This window comes from Brachionichthys hirsutus, chromosome 17 (genome assembly GCF_040956055.1).
Source record: "Brachionichthys hirsutus isolate HB-005 chromosome 17, CSIRO-AGI_Bhir_v1, whole genome shotgun sequence".
NCBI lineage: Eukaryota > Metazoa > Chordata > Actinopteri > Lophiiformes > Brachionichthyidae > Brachionichthys > Brachionichthys hirsutus.
In genome coordinates, this window is record NC_090913.1 from 4,838,641 (window position 1) to 4,849,476 (window position 10,836).

Sequence of the window (10,836 nt, forward strand, 5' to 3'; positions counted from 1 at the left end):
GCCAGAGCTGATTTGTGTTCAAATGCTGAATAATTTGGCTGAGAGCACCAGAGCTAAACAATCACTTACCGCAAAATCAAAACTGATGTCGCTAACGATGGTCCTTCCTTGCTTATTCCTCAGATGATAATGCGATGTGTCTCTATCATCATGACCTGATGATCAACTTCATCAAAGACTGATCTTTAGGGGTGGAGATAACAGTAATCTAGGTGTGTGCCACACACAGAGGCCATAGTTCACTGTTCACTGCCCTTTTCCACACGTCCACCCCTCACTCTCGCTCCCACTTCCTGCGTCACAAATCTTCTGGACGACCCTTGAAAATGCAAAAAAAAAAAATCCAATTTGTAATTGCATTCATCACCTGTGATTAAGATTCTTCTTAACCTTCTCACTTGCTAGTTTCATCAATCAATTGTTGCAAATCTTATTTGTGTGTGTGCGTCCATGCGTGTGTGAACGTGCATGTGGGCACGTGTGTGTGTGTGTGTGTATGTGTGTATTTGCTCTGCTTAGTTTGCAAGGGAGCTTATGTAGACAGGACATAAAACTTAGGTGGCCCTTCCTGGCCTGATGTCTCCTCTGCTAAAGATCAGTGGCTTTGGTCACCTGATTCTCATAAAAAAAAGACCATTAAACAGTCTGAAAAGAACTGGGGGGGGGGGGCTTTTCTTCCACTCGTATTCTGGTGGCAGCAGCCAAAGCAGCCCATGCATGTAGCTTTACCCATACCAGCTCTTTCTGGTCGCTCTGGAGACATTTCCAGGTGAGTGGAGGATATGTCTGCATGATTGATCTTCCTTTGGTGTTTGTCTAATATCACATAAATGCTTTTTTTTTGTATATTGATAGTGAACAGACTCTATTTACATTGAAATAATGATTTATCTTCTGCATATACTGTGTAAATCTTTTAAACACAAGCAGTAATAATAACTGCACATCCTGATACTGCATAAATATATACTGTACATTATATATATATATACGGTTTAAATACAGTAATACAGCAGTTCTTAAATCTGTACATACTGCTCAAATACTGTGTACATAATGCACATACTGTGTGTACTGCTTAAAGATCCCATATTATATCCTTTTTCCACAAGTGAAGGCAGTTCCCAGACACTTGTATGCAATATCTGTGACAGTCTTTGGTCAAAATAGCAAACAGATGCTGCAGGACAGCGTCCCTCTTTTCTGTCTCAAACCGCTCTGCCAGAAACGCTCTGAACCCGGAAGCAAAAGTATGTTCATAGCGAGAACGCGCACATGCACTCTACGATGGTAACCCGTGAGGTGACGTTTTTAGCACACAATAAAATTTTCACCGGAACATTACCACAAAAAATAAACTTTATCCATTCTGCTCTTCTTCTTCGACTCATGCAGGAGACCGAGGGAGAGCTGGACGCGCGGAGCGCAGTCAGGGGGAAAGTGTCTCTACACACACAAACACACACACACACACACACACACACACACGGCGCGATGACGCCAATAATCTCAGGATGTATTAAAAACTATTTTGAATCATGAAGGCTTTATTTTACACTTCTCCCTCATCTACTTGTCACACCAAGACAAACATCTTACAGCTCTGAACTAATAGAGTGTGTTGTTTCAGCTCGATCTGCCGAGCTGTCCAGCTCTACCTATCCTCTACAACCCGTGCCATAGTTTATTCTTATTTCCTGCTTCCACTTCCATGCTGGTTAAAGGTCTTGTCACATCCGCCCCAACTACTATATTGCCCATCGATATGGTTTACCACACAAATCGCTCTAAAAACTGCAACTGTGCTGCTGCATTATTTCAAAAGTTATTCCACACAACACATCAGCCTGATCCTCCAACAGCTTCACTGGCTCCTGATCCATTTCCATATCCATTTGCAAATCATCCTTCTAAATTGCAAAGCCTGCTATAACTTGCACTTTGATACCTCACAATTGAATTAAATTTTATTTGTGCGGCGTTAAATACATGTCTCAAGGCACTTTCCAGGTAGAGCAGGGAAAGGAAATATCTATTCTTATCCAACTTGTGCCACATAAACAAGGACTATTGCGATGAAGGCAAGGAAAAACATCCTTTTAACAGAACCCATGACTCATAGTGGGCGGCAATCTGCACAGATGCAGAAAGACAGAGAAGCAATGACAGGGATAGAGAGAGCCAAGGACAGATAAGGGTGAGTTAAAAACAGAGGGCGGGAGAGCGAGAGAGAGAGAGAGAGAGAGATAAAACGACACAGAACAGGAGGGATAGGAACAGAAATACAAGACAGAGAGGACAGGAGCAAATAGAACACAATGCCGTTTCAATCTTTCCAGTGTTTCATAATATGTGGATGAATCTGTTGGTGAAACGACTGATTTCAGAGCTGCTATACAGTAAATACTAAACCTACAAATACTAATACTAGCAAGGATGGTAACAGTTGGACTGATGACGCGCAGCAGGGAGCGACAATCACAGGTCCCGTCCAGGTTCTGCAGCTCCGTGGACAGAAGTTCCTGCAGATATGGACGGAGGGTGAACAGAAAGTAGTGGAAAGAACAGAAGGTAGTGGCATGCATGGGTGGAATGTGAACAAACGGATGCACTGTTTGATTAGATAAAGTTCTTAAAGTACAGCACATACTGCTAAAATACATGCAACATATACTATCTGCACTGTTTGAATCCAGGTGGTTGTACAGCTAGTCCTCACTTAACTAGACATACTAGTTTAACAACAACTCGGAGTTAAAAAAGGCTTTTTGAAATTGAAGAGTGTGTGTTTAGCGAGAAAGATTCGCTGTCACGGCGAGCGGAATGCACTGGTTGCGGAATTGTGGGTGGACATGTATATATGTAGAGTATAAATGACCTGCACGTATGTAAATGTAAAAAAAAAAACATTGACCACACAAGATGTGGTCAATATATACTATATATATATACTATCTATATATACTATGCATACTGTGCATGCTGTGTCTCTTACTTTATTACGCCCCCCCCCCCACTGTATTCTCCTTGTGTTGTCCTCTATATGCAAATTTCAGATCGGTGGAACTCTCTCTGCCGAATGGCTCCAGTGAGAGGGGTGGGTGTGTGTCCCCCCCCCCCCCATGTGTTTGTTTTTTATTTAATTTATGCATGTGATTTAGTTGGGATTGCCGCCTTTGAGCATTTACCTTCGGACTCTGAGACTATAGTTGTAATGCTATATTTCTGTTTTGCAAAACATTATTTGTTTGCTTGCCTCCAAATTTAAATTATTATTATTTCCAGTCAGGTTTTATGACAGAGACTTAAACATAATGTAACTCTTTTGTCTCCAATAATCAGCGAGCGGAAGGGACAGTATTGTGTGAGCATTTTATTCAAGATAAGTCAACAAAATAAACAAAATACCTGAAGAAATGAGGATGACGTTGAGACGTTTGCCTTCCAGGCAGAGGTCGCCCAGCTGATGTCCCTGATCATCAACGCTTTCAACAAAGAAATCTTCCTGAGGAAGTCGACCTCCAAAGCCGCTGAAGCTTTGGACAAAATTAGTGATGAAAATAAATACATTTAGATTCTTGAAACCGAATGAAGTGCCTCAGTATATCCATCCATCCATCCATCCAGAACAAGGCCACATATAGTATCTTTTTGTGTCCGTGGGCTACATGCTAATTAGAAACTCTAATGAAGAAAAATGATCTTTTCAGCCTTGATTGTCTGTATTGGCCACACAAAGACACACACACTTTACATGCAGCTCGTCAGCGAGCGAATGGATCCTCAATGACATTTTTGGTCATTTTATGACATAAAAGACTCAAAAGCACACCAATCACTGCAGCAGCGCTGCCACACAGCACAATAGGATGCACTGTCTGCATAGGAGTCTGCAGCGGTGGTCTGGGAATTCATTCACGACTTAATGAAGTAAGCAACAACATGCCTGAGGCCATGCTGGAGACAGGAGCCACACACACAGATGCACAGAAGCTGGGCTACACATAGTTGCTATTCAAATTGTCAGATGTCTGTAGAGTGAATCATAGGGTCAAGCAGAGTTAACCTCATCAGTTGATGGTAGCCTCAGATCAGTCATTTTACTTACAACTTCCTTTCTCTCATTATTTGCCGAGTAACTGCATATCATGTTGTGTTTTAAGGCAGTTTTGATTATATACACTGTTACCATGGCCCGTAAAACTAAATGTAATTGCTGTTTGTATTTTCTCTCTATCACAGGTATCGTCTACCCCCAACTTCCTCATGCAATTCCACTCTCAGCACCATACCATGCGCCTTCTCCAAATCCAAAAAGTCTGACTGTTTTTTTTTTTTATTCAAATGAGGGTCCAGATTGACTCAGACGGACTCAACACGTCGTGTGTGCAGGAACCTGTTTGGAGTTACATCAACCATGATAAGTTACAATGAAAAGAGGAGCAGAAACTCACACAGAGTCAGTGTGAGTGTGTGCGTGACATTTGAGGCCAGATGGCCATCGACAAGAAAATGGATAGATGGATGGATATACTTAATCTACTTGTCTTGTTCCAGATAGCCTACATTTTGGGAGTACAGGGAATATAGTGTATGACTGTTTTTGAAGTACAGACCCGACACACAATATTTAATTGTGTATCCTGCTACACCAGGATACCAGCCGGTCCACCTCCCGCCTATAGGCAGACTCATCACCGTCCGAGATGAGCCCGATGAGGGTGGTGTCGTCCGCAAATGTAATCAGTTTGACGGACTGATGGCTGGAGGTGCAGCAGTTGGTGTACAGGGAGAAGAGCCAGAGGGAAAGTACACAGCCCTGGGGGGGGGATCCGGTGCTGATAGTCCGAGTGTCCGAGACCGTAGACCCCAGCCGCAGATGCTGCCTCCGGTCCGTCAGGAAGTCAGTGATCCACCTGCAGAGGGAGTCGGGCACGTCGGGCTGGAGCAGCTTGTCCTGGAGCGGCTCCGGGAGGATGGTCTGGAATACTCTGCTGGGTCATATCGCATTTTATTAAAGCTAAACTCAAGTAAACTACAATTTCTTGGTTGAGGTTTAGACTAGAATTAACTATTACCATTTTTTAAACAATATCTTTGAAAAACATATTGACTTAAATGTTGTTCCTGTGTTGACTGCTGTAGGAGAGAGAGAGAGAGAGAGAGAGTTAACTAACTGGAGAACTATGACAATAAATCAGTGTCAGGCTGTTTATTGAAAAGACTGCTGCTGGAACGAAAATTATAAACACTGTGTCTGTACTTTGTGCTAACAAGATGTTATATTCTGATATATTACGTTCTTCTCCATAGGCAGAAAGTTTAAGAGGTGTGAGTTTACAATATATAAACATTTGACAGGAAAGGTTGAACCCTAGTTTTCTTGTTCCAAGCCATGTCCTGATATTAAATAAAACTAGAAAGGCACTCAGAGAGCGCAGACCTCCACCGAGCTGCTCATTCCCCTCATAATTAGATTTACACCGTCCACATGGTTGATCTGGATCATCACCAAAAGGTTCTAAATTGTTCTCGGTATCTTTATACTTCAAACCATGAAAAGTAAAAGTGAATCAGAGTTGATCAGGTTGATTTTTGAATCCGGAAATGCTGTTAAAATGAAATATTTTTACTGACTCCAATCTGGATTCGGTGCAGATGAAATTCGGTGGTGAGACAGAGGCCCCCATCCTACATGACTGTGTCAAATTCCATAAACATTGGCCAATAATCAACCGAGATATTGAGGAACACATTTAGAAGCTCCATTGACTGCAATGTTAAAGAACATTTCAAAGTGACCTGGAATCCAGGATCTCTTCTGGATCCATCCCCAACATTTCCTACAAATTTCATAAAGATCCATCCAGAACATTTTGACTTATCTTGCTAACGGATGGAAGGACGGACACACCAGCGCTGGCGATCACATACCCGCCGCCTCGGCGAAGGTAATTAATCTTCATACCCCTTTTCTCTCTCTGACACAACTCACTGGCATACATTGGCATTGCAATGACTACCTCTATGTTTACAATTGAATGCAATTGAATGCTAACCCTAAACAAGTATGTGTTTAGGGTTAGGTTTGATTTGGAGCAACCTACCGGTAAGTTGCATGTTTTTGGAAGTGGGAGCAAACCGGAGAAACGCACGCAGATAGGATTCAAACCGGTAGCTTCTTGCTGTGAGGCAACAGCGCTAACCGCTCCGCCACCATGCAGCCAGCTAAAAAAATATAGATAAACAAAACTTACCTCTATAAATATATGTGATATATATATATATACCAGGTCTATACGTATGACGAGCTAAACTTTTGTTTTAAATTGAACTGGGTCTATAATACAATACATTTGCCCTTATTTAAACACAATTTGTATTCCTATTTATTTCCTCTTATCTTCTTTTCGACTAAATTTCGCTTAAAGCTTCTCTTGCTCTCTTTCTCTGTGTCTTAAACAACTTCTCTTCATAGAAGGATGGGACTTCCAGCTTTTAAAACACTGTTTATGGTGAACAGGCCAGCTGGCAGAAGTTCGAACAATCACTCACATCGCTACCCACACATACGCAGTCATTCTTCTCTATATGTGGCACGAGCTTAAAAGGGCCTTCCTGTGGTTGGAGGAAAATGTAAACAGAGTGAACGAGTGAAAATCAGAGAAAGAGAGAGAGGACTTCAGAATGTATTTGGCTCATTTTAACCTCAATGTTTTGCTGCCGGTATCACATGCTATGCAAATGTTTAAAAAAAAAATTGTCTCTTGAAATATGTAACACGACCCAACAGTATTGCTTTAACAGATAATAGAAGTGAAAGGTTTTTTTTTGTCTTTTTTATTCTAATACTTCTTTCTTCTTCTCTTGGACAATAGGTGAAATAGACCAGAGGGTTACAAAATTAACTTTACTTAATCAAATTCAAAGTTCAATACCAATACAGTGAAGACATTGAGAGTCTACTTAAGGTTAACAGTGGCTTAAGTGCTCCACTTCAGGTCCAGATGGGTGTGAGGCAGGGCTGCCCCATCTGAGGGATGCTCTTCTCTCTGGCACTGGAACAGCTGATGGAGCAGGCCTGTCTGGTTTTTATCATCCCCAGTTTGTTTGTTGACATTGTTTGTTGCAGTTCAAAAACTAGACGATGGAGACTTCAGAAAAAAACGACACAACAGATCTCCTCCGCCGTGGTCGACCTGGGGAAAAAAAAGTAACGGTAAAGCTCTTATGATAAGAGATGGGCTGGAGGAGATCCGACTCCCAGATAAATTCAAAGAAGAACAATGGATTTAAATATATTTAAGTTTATCTGGGAGGCCCGATAACAATGGAAAAGAACTTGGCCAATGTTTCAGAAAAAGTGGAAGGAAGGCTAAAAAAAAACGAAAATGGATTTGATCAAAACTGTCTTTTAGAGGTTGGGATTTAATCATTAATAACTTGGTGGCATCAACGCTGTGGGATTGATTACTGTCAAGAATACGGCAGTGATGGTGAACTTTTTCTGGGACTGTCATGACTGGGTCCCTCAGAGCATCCTCTTCCTGCCAAAAGAGGAAGGAGGATTGTGCATTGTTAATACAAATGGACATGAAGGGTGACAGACTGAAAGATCTCCCATGTTTTTATCAAAGTCTTTTTAAAATCTGGGGTTTTTTAGCAAAGGAAAGACTACAGGATTTTAACAGGTTTTTGGGGGTTTTTTTTGCAGTGCTACGCTAGCTCCTGCTAGATGCACTGTCCGTGCAACCCATGAAGCTAAATTTAAGTGAAGACAATCTGTATTGTATTTTTTCCCACATCCCGTCTTGTTTTTAATCATACAAAAATGTTCCTTTGTGCTCTTTGACATCCACTGTTTTTCTGCGTGTATCCTTTGACTTTGACTCTAATTTGCTATTATTGAACTTGAGTTTCATTTCTTTTTTTTCTTTTTTATAAAATATGATTTAGGTTAATCTTCTAATTGTCAAAATTCCATTTTTTTTCCCATGTCAGCAAAGAATCATTTAAAAATGTTATACTGGTTCTTCCTTGAAACCAAATGAACAAGTGAACAGAAATGTACCAGCTGCTTATTCTTCAATCTCCTTCAGATTAAAGTGGAAACTATGCATGCATTTTGCCATCACAAACGATGACCACAGAGGATGTTAGGAGCACACTGTCAAATACTGTTTGCAACTTTCCTGTCTTGCTGCCAAATATCCAATACAGTGCTGCCATTAATTTCTCCTTGTATAACAGATCATAATTTATATTTGAACATGACCTGGCTTTTAGTATGTAGGATTATGTTCAGGTTCGTGAGCCAATTTTGCATGTAAAAATCTTGCCAATGGCCTTTGAGCAGAAACAGTTTGGGACAGAATGCAGATGACAACATTTCAAATTTATTTGGATGTCCAATTTGTGGCTGTAATCTGATTATTGAATTACTGTTCACAAAAAAAAAAAACACAAATACAATTTTATTATATCTAACTTGAACGAAAGATGATTAATAAATCGTAATGTCAAAATGGCAGCTGTGACTCAAAGGTCATCCATGTATCAGAACATCACAAATACCCAGATGACACCGGATATACCGCTGTGATATGTGAATGGTTACCACTCCTAAAGAGAACCTTTCCAAAAAATGTGAATATCATGGAAAGGGAGAAATTTATTTTCAGAATTCCATTCAAAAAGTCAAACTTTTTATAGATTATAGATTCGGGACCCACAATTGAACTAATTTCAAGCATTCATTTGTTTCTTTAAAACCGAGTGTCACACACTAATCATCTATTAAACTCAAAGCACCTGCACAGGTTTCCCCAGGTGTCATTAAATTGCCTCAGTTGGGTTCAATATGGGGAAGACTGCAGATGTGACACCAGGCCAGAGGACCATCATTGACACCCTCCATAGCCACAAAGGTTCATAGCTAAGGAGGTGGGCTGCTCACAGAGTGCTCTGTCCAAGCAGATCAATGGTTAGTCTAGTGGAAGGGCAAAATGTGGCCGGAGAAGATGCGCAGGCAGAAGAGATTACCGTGGGGTTCCGTGGATTATCAAACAGAGAAGATTCAAGAATCTGGCGTGAAATCCTTTGGTCTCCTCTCCATACTGGACACCCTCCAGCTCCTGGCTGCAACTAGAACATTCTTTCCATAAAGATTATGAACAGAAGTGGTGATAAAGAGCATCCCAGCCAAAGCCCGACATGAACCTGAAAATAAAGGACAGTTATTCCATGAACCTTGGTCTTTTGCACTGAAAATAACAAAACTCCAGTGAGTGATTTGCTATAGATGCCAGTGTTCCATGAGATGAAGAGGTGTAAGGAAACTTGCAAAAAAAAGGGGGGGGGGTTGTCCGTTCCTCCTCGCTCACGGGGTGTTGTGCTGAACAGGTTTTGTGCAGAACAGCAAACACCCCACCCCCCAGGTGAGTGTTTGTGCTGTTTTATACAAACCAGCAGGCAGCATAACAACACAACTTTCCTGGCAGTAAGGGGGGGGGGGGGGGGGGGGGCGGAGAGAGAGAGGGAGAGAGAGAGAGAGAGGAGTCAGGAGTCTGACCGACTGACCTAACTAATTATGTCTCATTATCAGGAGACATAAACTGATCTAAATTACTCCAACAGTTCCCATTCACAGAGCGATTACAAAGACCAGGGCAACACTCACCCAGTTCACGCTACCTCCATCTCACACACACACACACACCACACCACACACACACACCACACACACACACACACACACACACAGTCAGACAGGCAAAGGGAGAGACAGGGAGTGACAAACAAAGTTGTCTGCCTTGGCACCTGCATATTATAGATTGCAGGTCTCACCATTGAGCAGCAACTCATCTGACGGTGAATCTATTTTAGCTGTTTGTGGAACATCCTCATTACCCAAACATTGATCAGTGGTTGTTGAATAGTATTTCTTGTATTATAACTTGCTCGGTGGCGTAGAGGGTGGCGCTGTTCCCCCCCCCCCGAACTGTCTGCCGGCTGAGCGGCCAAAGACGACGATTACGGTTGTCTCATCTTCAAGATGAATGAATGAAAGGCATTCAGGCATGTATGTTTAATTATGTTAAGTATGTAGTATTGTCATTTATTGTGAAACTTTGTGACTGGGGTGAACCTAATCTTTGCAAACCAATCAGATTATTAGCAATTATACCGAGGATGTGTTCCAGCTGCTTTGAACTCTTGTTGTCCTGGCGGTTTTAGTCCTTTGTTTTCTGCTCCAGCAGGAGTATAAGTATTTTGGCTCTCTGCCAGTAATTTGGAACTGAAGAAGCCACTTGAATGAGACGTGACGTAACTTCAACCAAACTTAGGCAAGTACAGTTGATTCTACATTTTTGCTCTTCGCACAATGCTCTCGCTGTTTTCCTGGTTAATGATGTTCTGAGGGACATTAGACATGCTTGTCTGTGTTTACCTCAACAATATCCTGGATCTTCTCTAAAGGCAAACAAATACACATCCACCATGTCCAGGTGGTCGGAGACTCCTCGAGATGATACAGGAATGATCCATGACACAGCTTTTATTGTGCAACAACGATACAAGTTCCATGAGTGAGCATCGGGCCGCAGCAATAAACACAACTCTCTTCTTCGAGAAGGTGCTGAAAGCAGAAAGCAGGCAAGCGTTCCCTCACGTCTCCACCAATCCAGATAGATGTTGTTGAGCTGCAACCAATAGCAGCTGCTGTTGTTCACACTTAATTGGAGGGGCGGGGCGTTACTTGACGCTGTCAGTAGTGGATTTCACACAGAGCTCATATTATCCACGTTGGAAGACGACTGTCCCTGAAAGCGGCGT